We start from the raw sequence: 17585 nt of genomic DNA, 5'->3' as shown, positions 1-17585 counted from the left end.
CTTTCTTAAATAAAGGGTGGGCTGTGGACTCACCATATCCGGAAAGAAATAAATTTATCAGGTAAGCATAAAACATAATTTATGCTTACCTGATAAATTTATTTCTCTTGTAGTGTGTTCAGTCCACGGGTCATCCATTACTTATGGGATATATTCTCCTTCCCAACAGGAAGTTGCAAGAGGATCACCCACGCAGAGCTGCTATATAGCTCCTCCCCTCACATGTCATATCCAGTCATTCGACCGAAACAAGACGAGAAAGGAGAAACTATAGGGTGCAGTGGTGACTGGAGTTATAATTTTAAAATTTAGAACCTGCCTTAAAAAGACAGGGCGGGCCGTGGACTGAACACACTACAAGAGAAATAAATTTATCAGGTAAGCATAAATTATGTTTTCTCTTGTTAAGTGTGTTCAGTCCACGGGTCATCCATTACTTATGGGATACCCATACCAAAGCTAAGTACACGGATGATGGGAGGGACAAGGCAGGAACATTAAACAGAAGGAACCACTGCCTGTAGAACCTTTCTCCCAAAACCAGCCTCCGAAGAAGCGAAAGTGTCAAATTTGTAAAATTTGGGAAAAGTATGAAGTGAAGACCAAGTTGCAGCCTTGCAAATCTGTTCAACAGAGGCCTCATTCTTAAAGGCCCAGGTGGAAGCCACAGCTCTAGTGGAATGAGCTGTAATTCTTTCAGGAGGCTGCTGTCCAGCAGTCTCATAGGCTAAACGTATTATGCTACGAAGCCAAAAAGAGAGAGAGGTAGCCGAAGCCTTTTGACCTCTCCTCTGTCCAGAGTAAACGACAAACAGAGAAGAAGTTTGTCTAAAATCTTTAGTTGCCTGTAAGTAGAACTTCAGAGCACGGACCACGTCTAGATTATGCAAAAGACGTTCCTTCTTTGAAGAAGGATTAGGACATAATGATGGAACAACAATCTCTTGATTGATATTCCTGTTAGAAACAACCTTAGGCAAAAACCCAGGTTTAGTACGCAGTACTACCTTGTCTGAATGAAAGATCAGATAAGGAGAATCACAATGTAAGGCAGATAACTCAGAGACTCTTCGAGCCGAGGAAATAGCCATCAAAAACAAAACCTTCCAAGATAAAAGCTTAATATCAATGGAATGAAGGGGTTCAAACGGAACACCCTGAAGAACTTTAAGAACCAAGTTTAAGCTCCACGGAGGAGCAACAGCTTTAAACACAGGCTTAATTCTAGCCAAAGCCTGACAAAAGGCCTGGACGTCTGGATTCTCTGCCAGACGTTTGTGTAAAAGAATAGACAGAGCTGAAATCTGTCCCTTTAGCGAACTAGCGGATAAACCCTTTTCTAAACCCTCTTGTAGAAAAGCCAATATCCTAGGAATCCTAACCTTACTCCATGAGTAACTCTTGGATTCGCACCAATATAAATATTTACGCCATATCTTATGGTAAATTTTTCTGGTCACAGGTTTCCGAGCCTGTATTAATGTATCAATAACCGAATCCGAAAACCCACGCTTTGATAGAATCAAGCGTTCAATTTCCAGGCAGTCAGCCTCAGAGAAATTAGGTTTGGATGGTTGAAAGGACCCTGAAGTAGAAGGTCCTGCCTCAGAGGAAGAGACCATGGTGGACAGGACGACATGTTCACTAGGTCTGCATACCAGGTCCTGCGTGGCCACGCAGGCGCTATCAGAATTACCGATGCCCTCTCCTGTTTGATCCTGGCAATCAGTCGAGGTAGCAACGGAAATGGTGGAAACACATAAGCTATGTTGAAAACCCAAGGGGCTGCTAATGCATCTACCAGCACCACTCCCGGGTCCCTGGACCTGGATCCGTAACAAGGAAGCTTCGCGTTCTGGCGAGATGCCATGAGATCCAGATCTGGTTCGCCCCAACGACGAATCAGTTGAGCAAATACCTCCGGTTGAAGTTCCCACTCTCCCGGATGAAAATTCTGGCGACTTAGGAAATCCGCCTCCCAGTTCTCTACGCCTGGGATGTAAATCGCTGACAGGTGGCAAGAGTGAGACTCTGCCCAGCGAATTATCTTCGAGACTTCCAACATCGCTAGGGAACTCCTGGTTCCCCCTTGATGATTGATGTAAGCCACAGTCGTGATATTGTCCGACTGAAATCTGATGAACCTCAGTCTTGCTAACTGAGGCAAAGCTAGAAGAGCATTGAATATTGCTCTTAATTCTAGAATGTTTATTGGAAGGAGTTTCTCCTCCTGAGTCCACGAACCCTGAGCTTTCAGGGAATTCCAGACTGCTCCCCAGCCTAGAAGGCTGGCATCCGTTGTTACAATAGTCCAATCTGGTCTGCGAAAGGTCATTCCTTTGGACAGATGAACCGGTGACAACCACCAGAGAAGAGAATCTCTGGTCTCCTGGTCCAGATTTAGCAAAGGGGACAGATCCGAGTAATCCCCGTTCCATTGACTGAGCATGCATAGTTGCAGCAGTCTGAGATGCAGGCGCGCAAATGGCACTATGTCCATTGCCGCGACCATTAAGCCGATTACCTCCATGCACTGAGCTACTGATGGGCTTGGAATGGAATGAAGGACACGGCAAGCATTGAGAATCTTTGATAACCTGGACTACGTCAGGTAAATCTTCATCTCTACAGAATCTATAAGAGTCCCTAGAAAAGGGACCCTTGTGAGTGGTAACAGAGAACTCTTTTCCACGTTCACTTTCCACCCATGCGACCTCAGAAATGCAAGAACTATCTCTGTATGAGACTTTGCATTCTGAAAACTTGACGCTTGTATCAGAATGTCGTCTAGGTACGGAGCCACCGCTATGCCTCGTGGTCTTAGTACCGCCAGAAGTGAGCCCAGAACCTTCGTAAAAATTCTCGGGGCCGTGGCTAACCCAAAGGGAAGAGCCACAAACTGGTAATGCCTGTCTAGAAAGGCAAACCTTAGGTACCGATAATGATCTTTGTGAATCGGTATGTGAAGGTAAGCATCCTTTAAGTCCACTGTGGTCATGTATTGACCCTCTTGGATCATGGGTAGGATGGTTCGAATGGTTTCCATCTTGAACGATGGTACCCTTAGGAATTTGTTTAAAATCTTTAAGTCCAAGATTGGCCTGAAGGTTCCCTCTTTTTTGGGAACCACAAATAGATTTGAGTAAAATCCTTGTCCCTGTTCCGATCGCGGAACTGAGTGGATCACTCCCATGATTAAGAGGTCTTGTACACATTGTAGAAATGCCTCTCTCTTTACTACGTTTGTTGATAACCTCGAAAGATGGAACCTCCCTTGTGGAGGAGAGGTTTTGAAATCCAGAAGGTATCCCTGAGATATAATCTTCAATGTCCAGGGATCCTGCACATCTCTTGCCCAAGCCTGGGCGAAGAGAGAAAGTCTGCCCCCCACTAAATCCGTCTCCGGATAGGGGGCCCTGTCTTCATGCTGTCTTAGGGGCGGAAGTGGGCTTTCTGGCCTGCTTGCCCTTGTTCCATGACTGGTTGCCTTTCCAACCCTGTCTGTAACGAGCAGCAGTTCCTTCCTGTTTTGGAGCGGAGGAAGTTGATGCTGCTCCTGCCTTGAAGTTACGAAAGGCATGAAAATTAGACTGTTTGGCCTTTGGCTTGGCCCTGTCCTGAGGAAGGGCGTGGCCCTTACCTCCCGTAATGTCAGCAATAATTTCCTTCAAGCCGGGCCCGAATAAGGTCTGCCCTTTGAAAGGAATGTTAAGTAGCTTAGACTTGGAAGTTACATCCGCTGACCAGGATTTAAGCCAGAGCGCCCTGCGCGCCTGTATGGTGAATCCGGAATTTTTAGCCGTAAGTTTGGTTAGATGTACTACGGCATCTGAAACAAACGCATTAGCTTGCTTAAGGGTTCTAACTCTGCGCAAAGCCTCATCCAATGGCTCTGTGCGAATCGCCTCTTCCAGAGACTCAAACCAGAATGCCGCTGCAGCCGTGACAGGCGCAATGCATGCAAGAGGCTGCAAAATAAAACCCTGTTGAACAAACATTTTCTTAAGATAACCCTCTAACTTTTTATCCATTGGATCTGAGAAAGCACAGCTATCCTCCACCGGGATAGTGGTACGCTTGGCTAAAGTAGAAACTGCTCCCTCCACCTTAGGGACTGTCTGCCATAAGTCTCGTGTGGTGGCGTCTATAGGAAACATTTTTCTGAATATCCCACTCCTTACTAATAATTTCTGTAAGTCTTTTTGGTATAGGAAAGACGTCAGTACACACCGGTACTGCATAGTATCTATCCAACCTACATAATTTCTCTGGGATTGCCACCGTGTCGCAATCGTTCAGAGCCGCTAATACCTCCCCTAGTAACACACGGAGGTTCTCAAGCTTAAATTTAAAATTTGAAATTTCTGAATCCGGTCTCCCCGGATCAGAACCGTCACCGACAGAATGAAGCTCACCGTCCTCATGTTCTGCAAATTGTGACGCAGTATCAGACATGGCTCTCGTGTCATCAGCGAGCTCTGTCCTTAACCCAGAGCTATCGCGCTTGCCCCTCAATTCGGGCATATTATATAATACTTCTTTCATAACATTAGCCATATCATGTAAAGTGATTTGTAAGGGCCTAGATGTACTAGGCGTCTCAATTCTACGCATCTCCCGAGCGGGAGACGCAGGTACTGACACGTGAGGAGAGTTAGGCGGCATAACTTCCCCCTCGTTGTCTGGTGAAAGTTTCTCTATCAGTACAGATTGACTTTTATTCAAAGCAATATCAATACAATTGGTACACATCGTTCTATTGGGCTCCACATTGGCTTTTGAACATGATGAACAAACAGTTTCCTCTGAATCAGACATGTTTAAACAGATTTAGCAATGAAAACTAGCAAGCTTGGAAATCACTTTCAATAAGTTTACAAGCAATATAAAAAACGCTGCAGCGCTTTAAAAATACAGATAGAATTAAAACAATTCTTAACAAGAAGTGTAAAATCAGCAGAGGATTGCACCCATTAGCAATAGGAGGATTAACCCCTCAATACCCAAAACGGATAAAACGGATATCAATTAAGATTTAACGCTTTTAATCACAGTCAAGCACACTGTCACAGGTCTGCTGTGACTGATTACCTCCCTCAAAAATGACTTTTGCAGACCCCTGTACTCTCTTGAGACGTCCTGGATCAAAGAGGAAGAAGCAGGAAGACTGTGCTAGAATTTTAACTGCGCAACAAGGCGCTAAAACAAGGTCCCTCCCACTCCTATCACAACAGTGGGAGCCCTGATATAACGGTTTCCATTGCAGAAAATATATGTCAGCCATGTGGAAAAAAATCATGCCCAAAGAGATTTATCACCAAAGTACCTCACAAAAACAAATAACATGCCAGTAAACGTTTTATTAAAAAATAACATTTTCCAATGTCATGCAAAGTTATCACTAAGCCTGCTACCAGTCGCTACCACTGCAGATAAGGCTTAAGTATTAATTCAGTTTTAACAGTATTTTCTCAGTCAAATTCTAGTCCCTAGAAAATAACTTGACTGCGCATACATTTATCAGCCTGATACCAGTTGCCACTACTGCATTTAAGGCTGTACTTACATCATACGGTAACAGCAGTATTTTCTTAGTCAATTCCATTCCCAGAAAATAAAGTACTGCACATACCTCATTTGCGGAGGACCCCGCATGCTATTCCCAGTTTCTGAAGTTACCCCACTCCTCAGAATGTCGAGAACAGCCAGTGGATCTTAGTTACGCCTGCTAAGATCATGGAAAAAAAACGCAGGCAGTTTCTTCTTCCAAATACTGCCTGAGATAGAAAAACAGCACACTCCGGTGCCATTTTAAAATAACAAACTTTTGATTGAAGAATAGTTAAGTAAAAACTCCAGCTCCTCTCGTGACCTCCTTCTTTGTTGAGGGTTGCAAGAGAATGACTGGGTATGACATGTGAGGGGAGGAGCTATATAGCAGCTCTGCTTGGGTGATCCTCTTGCAACTTCCTGTTGGGAAGGAGAATATATCCCATAAGTAATGGATGACCCGTGGACTGAACACACTTAACAAGAGAAATTATGTTTTCTTTCCTAAGATATGGTGAGTCCACGGAATCATCAATTACTAGTGGGAATCAATACCCAAGCTAGAGGACACAGATGGTAAGGGAGGGACAAGACAGGTAACCTAAACAGAAGGCACCACTGCTTGAAGAACCTTTCTCCCAAAAGAAGCCTCAGCCGAAGCAAAAGTATCAAATTTGCAAAATATTGAAAAAGTGTGAAAGGATGGCCAAGTAGCCGCCCTGCAAATCTGTTCCATAGAAGCTCCATTTTTAAAAACCCAAGGAGAAGAAACAGCCCTGGTAGAAAGAGCTGTGATTCTCTCAGGAGGCTGCCAGCAGTCTCATAAGCCAAGCAAAAAATACTCAACAAAAAAGAAAGAGAAGAAGCCGTAGCTTTCTGACCCTTTCTCTTCCCAGATTAAACAACAAATAAGAAAGTAGATTGACGAAAATCCTTAGTTGCCTGTAAATAAAACTTTAAAGCACGTACCACATCTAGGTTGTGCAACAAACATTCCTTATGAGAAGGATCAGGACACAAGGAAGAAACCACAATCTCTTGATTAATATTCCCATACGAAACCACCTTAGGAAGAAAAACTAAGGAAGTATGCAGAACTACATAATCAGAATGAAAAATAAGGAAACGAGATTCATACTGCAAAGCTGTAAGCTCCGAAACTCTTCGAGCAGAAGAAATAGCAATCGTAACGGAAGACTCCAAGGTGGAAGAGATGACATCTCCACCAGATCTGCATACCAGATTCTGAGAGGCCACGCCAGGACAATGAGAATCACCAACGCCCTCTCCTGTCTGATTCGAGCAATGACCCGTGGAAGAAGAGCGAACGGAGGAAAAACATACGCTTGACTGAAGTTCCAAGGAATGGCCAGAGCATCTAACAGTACAGCCTGAGGATCTCAAGACCGTGACCCATATCTTAGAAGCTTGGCATTCTGACGAGATGCCATGAGATCCAGCTCCAGCTGACCCCACTTGAGAATAAAGTTAAAAAATACCTCCGGATGGAGTAAAGTCTGTCGGCTTAGAAAATCCGCTTCCCAATTGTCCACCCCTGGAATGTGGATCGCAGACAGACAACAATTGTGGGACTCTGCCCACTGAATAATCCTGGCTACCTCTGTCATGGCCAAGGAACTCCAAGTGCCCCTCTGATGATTGATGTAAGCCACGGACGTTATGTTGTCTGACTGAAATCTGATAAACTGGACTGAAGCTAACTGAGGCCAGGCCAGAAGAGCATTGAAGATTGCCCTCAGCTCTAGAATATTTATAGGAAGAAACGACTCCTCCTGAGTCCAAAGACCCTGAGTCTTTAATGAATCCCAGACAACTCCCCATCCCAAGACTGGCATCCATAGTCACAATCACCCAGGTAGGTCTACAGAAACAGGTTCCCAGAGAAGATCCTGGGACAACCACCACAGAAGAGAGTTTCTTATCTCCTGATCAAAAACAAAAACGTGGAGACAGATCTGCATAATCCCCTTTTCATTGTCTGAGCATGCACAACTGCAGAGGCCTGAGATGGAACCAAACAAACGGAATGATGTCTATAACTGACACCATCAGATCAATAACCTCCATACACTGAGCTACTGATGGCCAGGGAAAGGCCTGAAGAAAAAGACAAGGATTGAAGATCTTTGATTTTTCTGGCCTCTGTCAGAAAAAACTAAATTTATGCTTACCTGATAAATTTCTTTCTTTTGCGATGTACCGAGTCCACGGATTCATCCTTACTTGTGGGATATTATCCTAACAGGAAGTGGCAAAGAGAGCACCACAGCAGAGCTGTCTATATCCTGGTTTCTCAACAGCCGGGCCGTGGCCCAGTACCGGGCCGTGATAGCCCTGCTGGTGGGCCCTGACCTGTCATGCCCCCACTGCACACTCTTACCCCACTGCACACCAGGGGCAGACTGAGACCAATCAAGCCCCAGGAAAACTGTCTCACACTGACCCAAATGTATTCAAATTTATGCAAATGAACATGGTAGCCTCCCTGCCCTAATCCCAACAGGCCCATCAACCTCCAGAGCCAGGACCCCCAACATTAAGGGCCAAAGAAAGGGCCCCCAACCTCCAGGGCCAGACCTCACACTCCATGACCCTCACAGTGACAGACCCTCGGCAGGACCCCCCACACTCCAGGGCCCCCACTAAACCCACACTGAACTGTTTAGTTACTGATAGGGCAAATCCCTGCTGCTTACTATATATATATATATATATATATATATATATATATATATATATATATATATATATATAATCTATCTACCGGGCCCTGGACATGTCCAGCTAAAATTTACCGGGCCTTGAGGTCACTTTGGTTGAGAACCACTGGTCTATATAGCTCCCCCCTTAACTCCCCCCCCCCAGTCATTCGACCGAAGGCCAAGGAAGAAAAAGGAGAAACTATAAGGTGCAGAGGTGACTGAAGTTTTTAATAAAAAAATACCATCTGTCTTGAATAGACAGGGCGGGCCGTGGACTCGGTACATCGCAAAAGAAAGAAATTTGTCAGGTAAGCATAAATTTTGTTTTCTTTTGCATGATGTACCGAGTCCACGGATTCTCCTTACTTGTGGGATACCAATACCAAAGCTTTAGGACACGGATGAATGGAGGGACAAGACAGGAACCTAAACGGAAGGCACCACTGCTTGCAAAACCTTTCTCCCGAAAATAGCCTCTGATGAAGCAAAAGTATCAAATTTGTAAAATTTTGAAAAGGTATGGAGCGAAGACCAAGTCGCAGCCTTACAAATCTGTTCAACAGAAGCATCATTTTTAAAAGCCCATGTGGAAGATACCGCTCTAGTAGAATGAGCTGTAATCCTTTCAGGAGGCTGCTGTCCAGCAGTCTCATAAGCCAAACAGATGATGCTTTTCAGCCAAAAGGAAAGAGAAGTCGCCGTAGCCTTTTGACCCCTACGCTTTCCAGAATAGACAACAAACAAAGAAGATGTTTGACGAAAATCTTTGGTTGCCTGCAAATAAAATTTCAAAGCACAAACCAAGTCCAAGTTGTGAAACAGACGTTCCTTCTTACAAGAAGGATTAGGACACAGAGAAGGAACAACAATTTCCTGATTGATATTCCTGTTAGTAACAACCTTAGGTAGGAACCCAGGCTTGGTACGCAAAACCACCTTATCAGCATGGAACACAAGATAAGGTGAGTCACATTGTAATGCAGATAGTTCAGAAACTCTTCGAGCTGAAGAGATAGCAACTAGGAACAAAACTTTCCAAGATAAAAGCTTAATATCTATGGAATGCATGGGTTCAAATGGACCCCCTGAAGAACTCTAAGATCTAATTTTAGACTCCATGGCAGAGCAACAGGTTTAAACACAGGCTTAAATCTAGCTAAAGCCTGACAAAAAGCCTGAACGTCTGGAACATCTGCCAGACGCTTGTGCAACAAAATAGACAGAGCAGATATCTGTCCTTTTAGGGAACTAGTTGACAATCCTTTCTCCAATCCCTCTTGGAGAAAAGACAAAATCCTAGGAATCCTGATTTTACTCCAGGAGATGCCCTTGGATTCGCACCAAAAAAGATATTTACGCCATATCTTATAATAGATTTTCCTGGTAACAGGCTTTCGAGCCTGAATCAAGGTATTTATGACCGACTCAGAGAAACCCCGCTTTGATAGAATCAAGTGTTCAATCTCTAAGCAGTCAGTTGCAGAGAAATTAGATTTGGATGCTTGAATGGACCTTGAATCAGAAGGTCCTTGCAACCCTGGTAGTTTAGATAAAACCTCTGTGAGGGTAGTATTCATAACTGAAGCCATATCTTGCGAGGTGAAAGAATTAGACGCACTAGCAGTACTTGGCATCGCTTGTGCGGGTGTTACTGGTTGTGACACTTGGGGAGAACTAGATGGCAAAATCTGATTTCTTTCTGTCTGAGAATCATTTAATGTCAAATTTTTATAAGTCAAAATATGCTGTTTGCAATTTATAGACATATCAGTACAAGTGGGACACATTCTAAGAGGGGGTTCCACAATGGCTTCTAAACAAATTGAGCAATGAGTTTCCTCAGTGTCAGACATGTTTAACAGGCTAGTAATGAGGCAAGCAAGCTTGGAAAACTCTTTATTTAATGAAAAAAACACAATTTGCAAAAACGGTACTGTGCCTTTAAGAAAAAGGCATACACAAACTGCAAAACAGGTTAAAATTGCTTCAAATTTTCAAAAAAAATTAACAGTGTACCCACTAAGCTTTAGAAGGATTGCACCACAAGTAAATAAGCAATAAACCCCCAAATTAAAAAACCGGATTGATAATTGTCTAAAACTGGTTAAAAACCCCTATTAGCACCTTGCCACAGCTCTGCTGTGGCCCTACCTGCCCTTAGGGAACGATAATATGGGGGTTAAAGCTTCGATTAGGCCCTCAGAAGACTATCAGGACCTCAGGAGAAGTTGCTTGCTGCTTGTCTGTATAACTAAATGCGCAACCGAGGCGCAAAAATAGGCCCCGCCCACCGCACTCGATGTTGCTGGGGCCTACACAAATCTAACAAACCTTGTCTGAAAGCCATGTGGCTTATAACAACCCTAAATAAGCCAAATGAACCCTCAAGCAAATGTCCCATCAAAATAAAAAAACGATACTCCCAAAACACACAAACGTTCTCAATCTCTTATAAACAAACTGAGTGCCCAAAAAAAATTAGCCCTTTATGCAAGCTAGTAAAGCCTCTTATAACACTAGGATTACTGCTTACCCTTCCCCTAATGGGGATACTGTCAGCCTTTCTGAGTTAACACAGTCTCTGCAGAAAATATGACTGAACATACCTCATTGCTGTATAGCAAGAAACCGTTCCTCACACTGAAGTTTTCCTGTACTCCTCAGCTTCTGTGGGAACAGCAGTGGACCTTAGTTACAAATGCTAAGATCATAATTCTCCAGGCAGAAATCTTCATCTATGTCCTGCCTGAGAGTAAATAGTACAACACCGGTACCATTTAAAAATAACAAAATAACAAACTCTTGATTGTAGATAAAATAAAACTAACAGCTTAACACCTCTTTCACTTTACCCTTCCTGCTTAGAGCCGGCAAAGAGAATGAATGGGGGGTGGAGTTAGGAAGGATAATATCCCACAAGTAAGGATGAATCCCGTGCAAAAGAAACTTAATTTCTAGGAAATCTATTATTGTTCCCAAAAATACCACTTCTGTATCCGGAATCAAGGAACTTTTTCCTAAATTCACCTTCCAACCGTGGGAGTGCAGAAAAGATAACAATATCTCCGTGAGGGAGCTTGCTTGTTGAAGAGATTGTGCCTGAACCAGAAAAATCAACCAGATAAGGCGTCACTGCAACACCCTGTAACCAAAGAACCGCCAAAAATGCTCCCAGAACTTCGAAAAATCCTGGGAGCCGTAGCAAGACCAAATGGAGAGGCCACAAACTGAAAATGTTTGTCTAGAAATGCAAATCTTAAAAACTTGTGATAATCCTTGTGGATAGGAAAATGCAGATATGCATCCTTTAAATCCACTGTGGTCATGAACTGACCCTCCTGAACTACAGTCTCCATATCTTGAAAGACGGAACTCTGAGAAACTTGTTCACACTCTTGAAATCTAGAATAGGACGGAATGTTCCCTCTCTTTTGGGAACTACGAACAGATTGGAATAAAAACCCAGACCCTGCTCCTGAAAATGAACAGGAACTATTACTACCATATCGGAAAGATCCTGGACACAACACAAGAACACCTCTCTCTTTATCTGGATTACAGATAAACTGGACAGAAGAAACCTGCCCCTGGGATAAGTCCTGAACTCTAGCTTGTAACCCAGGAATACGATGATCACCACCCAGGGATCCGGTACATCCCGAACCCAAGCCTGAGCGAAAAAGAAAATCTGTCCTCCACAAGATTTGCTCCTGGATCAGGGGCAGTCCCTTCATGCTGACTTTGAGAAAGTAACAGGCTTTATAAATTGCTTCCCCTTATTACAGGAATGATTGGACTTCCAGGAAGACTTAGAATGCTAGAATGGGGAAGGTTTAGCTGAGAAGTTCCGAAAGAAACAAAAATTACTTTGATGCTTTTGTATATGTCTTTTATCCTGAGGAAGAAAATGACCCTTACCTCCCGTAATATCAGAAATAATCTCAGCCAGACCTGGTCCAAACAAGGTCTTACCCTTGTAAGGAAAATACAAAAGCTTAGTTTAAAAGAAACATCCGCAGACAAGGAATTTAACAATAAAACTCTGCAAGCTAAAACAGCAAAGCTGGAAATCTTTGCCAATTTGATAACTTGAAGAGAAGCATCAGAAATAAAGGAATTAGCCAATTTAAGAGCCTTAATCCTATCCTGAATCTCAAGAGGAGTGTCTGACCGAATAGAATCAGACAACACATCAAACCAATAAGCTGCTGCGCTAGTGACAGTAGCAATACACACCGCAGGCTGCCATTGCAACCCCTGGTGAACATACATCCTCTTAAGAAAAGCTTCAAGCTTCTTATCCATAGGATCCTGAAAAGAACAACTATCCTCAATGGGAATAGTATTTCTCTTAGCCAAAGTAGAAATATCACCCTCAACCTTAGGCACTGTCTACTAAGACTCTTTAAGCAATAGAAAACATTTTTTTATTTATTTATTTTAAATTGGGGAAGGGGAAAAAGGAATCCCAGGCTTCTCCCACTCCCGTGCAACAATCTCTGAAGCATGATCAGGGACAAGGACCTCCACTGCAGAAGGAACATCACAATATATAATATGTTTGCTAGATTTCTTAGTAATCATTACAACAATAGAATCAGAATCAGCCAAAGTAGACAAAACCTCCTAAAGTAACAAACGGAGGTGCTCTAATTTGAACATGAATGACATAACTTCAGCATCAGAAGATGCTAGAGTCAGAGATCTCACCCTCAGACAATAAAGAAGAATCCTCTTCCTCAGACTTCTGAAAAGAGACATTAGAAAAAAAACAACCCCTGAAACAGGGGTCTCCAAATTTTTAAATTTCCTCTTACGCTTCCCCTGCAACATAGGGAAAGCAGTTAACGCCTCAGAAACTGCAGACGATATATGAGAAGTCATATCCTGCAAAGGAAACTCCAGATGAAGCATGAGAGGAAGCACAGGGTATAACATGCGGGCAGACAAGGGTAGGGATGCCTGAGAACAAGGCTGCACTTGAACAGCATCTTCCCTAGAAACAAAAACGGCTCAGATCCAAAAAGTTTATCTTTGTAATGCAATGTTCCCTCAATACATGAGGAACAGAAAAAATAGGAGGTTCCACATTAGCCCCCAACAGAGTACAAACAACATTTTGCAGGGCCACTTAGTCCATCAAAACACAAAAAATAAATTTCAAATAATAAATTTATGCAAAAAAAAAAAAGGAAGCCTAAAAAAACGTTACTATCCCTTTAAAAAAAAAAGTAACGTTAACACAGACATTTATAGCAACAAACTTAAACTTCATAAAAGTAAAGTAAAATAAACATGAGCACCTCTACACCTCAGCCAGATTGCTGAAGTGCCTACCTGAACCTGCTGACCAAACGGAGAAAAAATAGGAACACTCCAGACTGAAACCGCTCTGCAGCAAAGAAACAGCCACTTGTACACAGCCCAGAGCTGCATTAAAATAAAACAAACACTTCCTGGTTTGAAAAAGTGTGCCAAAACTACCTCCTCAGCAGGCTCCGCCCACCAAAACATCACAACACACCCAGACATAACCTTACCCAGGGAAAAAAATGTTGCAAAACAACATTAAACTGAAAATCACATACAAAGTAATAAATAAAAAAATCATGAGCCAGAACCTTGTCAATGCCCTGTAATATAACCCCTCATCAGAAAAACATAATTTATGCTTACCTGATAAATTTATTTCTCTTGTAGTGTGTTCAGTCCACGGGTCATCCATTACTTATGGGATATATTCTCCTTCCCAACAGGAAGTTGCAAGAGGATCACCCAAGCAGAGCTGCTATATAGCTCCTCCCCTCACATGTCATATCCAGTCATTCGACCAAAACAAGACAAGAAAGGAGAAACTATAGGGTGCAGTGGTGACTGGAGTTATAATTTTAAAATTTAGAACCTGCCTTAAAAAGACAGGGCGGGCCGTGGACTGAACACACTACAAGAGAAATAAATTTATCAGGTAAGCATAAATTATGTTTTCTCTTGTTAAGTGTGTTCAGTCCACGGGTCATCCATTACTTATGGGATACCCATACCAAAGCTAAGTACACGGATGATGGGAGGGACAAGGCAGGAACATTAAACAGAAGGAACCACTGCCTGTAGAACCTTTCTCCCAAAACCAGCCTCCGAAGAAGCGAAAGTGTCAAATTTGGAAAATTTGGAAAAAGTATGAAGTGAAGACCAAGTTGCAGCCTTGCAAATCTGTTCAACAGAGGCCTCATTCTTAAAGGCCCAGGTGGAAGCCACAGCTCTAGTGGAATGAGCTGTAATTCTTTCAGGAGGCTGCTGTCCAGCAGTCTCATAGGCTAAACGTATTATGCTACGAAGCCAAAAAGAGAGAGAGGTAGCCGAAGCCTTTTGACCTCTCCTCTGTCCAGAGTAAACGACAAACAGAGAAGAAGTTTGTCTAAAATCTTTAGTTGCCTGTAAGTAGAACTTCAGAGCACGGACCACGTCTAGATTATGCAAAAGACGTTCCTTCTTTGAAGAAGGATTAGGACATAATGATGGAACAACAATCTCTTGATTGATATTCCTGTTAGAAACAACCTTAGGCAAAAACCCAGGTTTAGTACGCAGTACTACCTTGTCTGAATGAAAGATCAGATAAGGAGAATCACAATGTAAGGCAGATAACTCAGAGACTCTTCGAGCCGAGGAAATAGCCATCAAAAACAAAACCTTCCAAGATAAAAGATTAATATCAATGGAATGAAGGGGTTCAAACGGAACACCCTGAAGAACTTTAAGAACCAAGTTTAAGCTCCACTGAGGAGCAACAGCTTTAAACACAGGCTTAATTCTAGCCAAAGCCTGACAAAAGGCCTGGACGTCTGGATTCTCTGCCAGACGTTTGTGTAAAAGAATAGACAGAGCTGAAATCTGTCCCTTTAGCGAACTAGCGGAAAAACCCTTTTCTAAACCCTCTTGTAGAAAAGCCAATATCCTAGGAATCCTAACCTTACTCCATGAGTAACTCTTGGATTCGCACCAATATAAATATTTACGCCATTTCTTATGGTAAATTTTTCTGGTCACAGGTTTCCGAGCCTGTATTAATGTATCAATAACCGAATCCGAAAACCCACGCTTTGATAGAATCAAGCGTTCAATTTCCAGGCAGTCAGCCTCAGAGAAATTAGGTTTGGATGGTTGAAAGGACCCTGAAGTAGAAGGTCCTGCCTCAGAGGAAGAGACCATGGTGGACAGGACGACATGTTCACTAGGTCTGCATACCAGGTCCTGCGTGGCCACGCAGGCGCTATCAGAATTACCGATGCCCTCTCCTGTTTGATCCTGGCAATCAGTCGAGGTAGCAACGGAAATGGTGGAAACACATAAGCTATGTTGAAAACCCAAGGGGCTGCTAATGCATCTACCAGCACCGCTCCCGGGTCCCTGGACCTGGATCCGTAACAAGGAAGCTTCGCGCTCTGGCGAGATGCCATGAGATCCAGATCCGGTTCGCCCCAACGACGAATCAGTTGAGCAAATACCTCCGGGTGAAGTTCCCACTCTCCCGGATGAAAATTCTGGCGACTTAGGAAATCCGCCTCCCAGTTCTCTACGCCTGGGATGTAAATCGCTGACAGGTGGCAAGAGTGAGACTCTGCCCAGCGAATTATCTTCGAGACTTCCAACATCGCTAGGGAACTCCTGGTTCCCCCTTGATGATTGATGTAAGCCACAGTCGTGATATTGTCCGACTGAAATCTGATGAACCTCAGTTTTGCTAACTGAGGCAAAGCTAGAAGAGCATTGAATATTGCTCTTAATTCTAGAATGTTTATTGGAAGGAGTTTCTCCTCCTGAGTCCACGAACCCTGAGCTTTCAGGGAATTCCAGACTGCTCCCCAGCCTAGAAGGCTGGCATCCGTTGTTACAATCGTCCAATCTGGTCTGCGAAAGGTTATTCCTTTGGACAGATGAACCGGTGACAACCACCAGAGAAGAGAATCTCTGGTCTCCTGGACTTGGAAGTTACATCCGCTGACCAGGATTTAAGCCAGAGCGCCCTGCGCGCTTGTATGGCGAATCCGGAATTTTTAGCCGTAAGTTTGGTTAGATGTACTACGGCATCTGAAACAAACGCATTAGCTTGCTTAAGGGTTCTAACTCTGCGCAAAGCCTCATCCAATGGCTCTGTGCAAATCGCCTCTTCCAGAGACTCAAACCAGAATGCCGCTGCAGCCGTGACAGGCGCAATGCATGCAAGAGGCTGCAAAATAAAACCCTGTTGAACAAACATTTTCTTAAGATAACCCTCTAAATTTTTATCCATTGGATCTGAGAAAGCACAGCTATCCTCCACCGGGATAGTGGTACGCTTGGCTAAAGTAGAAACTGCTCCCTCCACCTTAGGGACCGTCTGCCATAAGTCCCGTGTGGTGGCGTCTATAGGAAACATTTTTCTGAATATCGGGGGAGGGGAAAAAGGCACACCGGGTCTATCCCACTCCTTACTAATAATTTCTGTAAGTCTTTTTGGTATAGGAAAGACGTCAGTACACACCGGTACTGCATAGTATCTATCCAACCTACATAATTTCTCTGGGATTGCCACCGTGTCGCAATCGTTCAGAGCCGCTAATACCTCCCCTAGTAACACACGGAGGTTCTCAAGCTTAAATTTAAAATTTGAAATTTCTGAATCCGGTCTCCCCGGATCAGAACCGTCACCGACAGAATGAAGCTCACCGTCCTCATGTTCTGCAAATCGTGACGCAGTATCAGACATGGCTCTCGTGTCATCAGCGCGCTCTGTCCTTAACCCAGAGCTATCGCGCTTGCCCCTCAATTCGGGCATATTATATAATACTTCTTTCATAACATTAGCCATATCATGTAAAGTGATTTGTAAGGGCCTAGATGTACTAGGCGTCTCAATTCTACGCATCTCCCGAGCGGGAGACGCAGGTACTGACACGTGAGGAGAGTTAGGCGGCATAACTTCCCCCTCGTTGTCTGGTGAAAGTTTCTCTATCGGTACAGATTGACTTTCATTCAAAGCAATATCAATACAATTGGTACACATCGTTCTATTGGGCTCCTCATTGGCTTTTGAACATGATGAACAAACAGTTTCCTCTGAATCAGACATGTTTAAACAGATTTAGCAATGAAACTAGCAAGCTCGGAAATCACTTTCAATAAGTTTACAAGCAATATAAAAAACGCTGCAGCGCTTTAAAAATACAGATAGAATTAAAACAATTCTTAACAAGAAGTGTAAAATCAGCAGAGGATTGCACCCATTAGCAATAGGATGATTAACCCCTCAATACCCAAAACGGATAAAACGGA

At 43.4% G+C, this 17585-nt stretch overlaps 1 protein-coding gene across 1 annotated transcript in view; it reads right to left on the bottom strand.

Moving 5' to 3' along the window:
- SLC9A8 (solute carrier family 9 member A8) overlaps positions 1-17585 on the bottom strand; it is a gene marked incomplete in the record, with an annotated part of 719342 nt that overhangs the window by 401785 nt on the left and 299972 nt on the right.

The sequence above is a fragment of the Bombina bombina genome, chromosome 1, assembly GCF_027579735.1.
Source record: "Bombina bombina isolate aBomBom1 chromosome 1, aBomBom1.pri, whole genome shotgun sequence".
In the NCBI taxonomy this organism is placed as follows: domain Eukaryota; kingdom Metazoa; phylum Chordata; class Amphibia; order Anura; family Bombinatoridae; genus Bombina; species Bombina bombina.
Note: the sequence above shows the minus strand (reverse complement) of the source record. Positions and strands in the feature narration are given on the sequence as shown.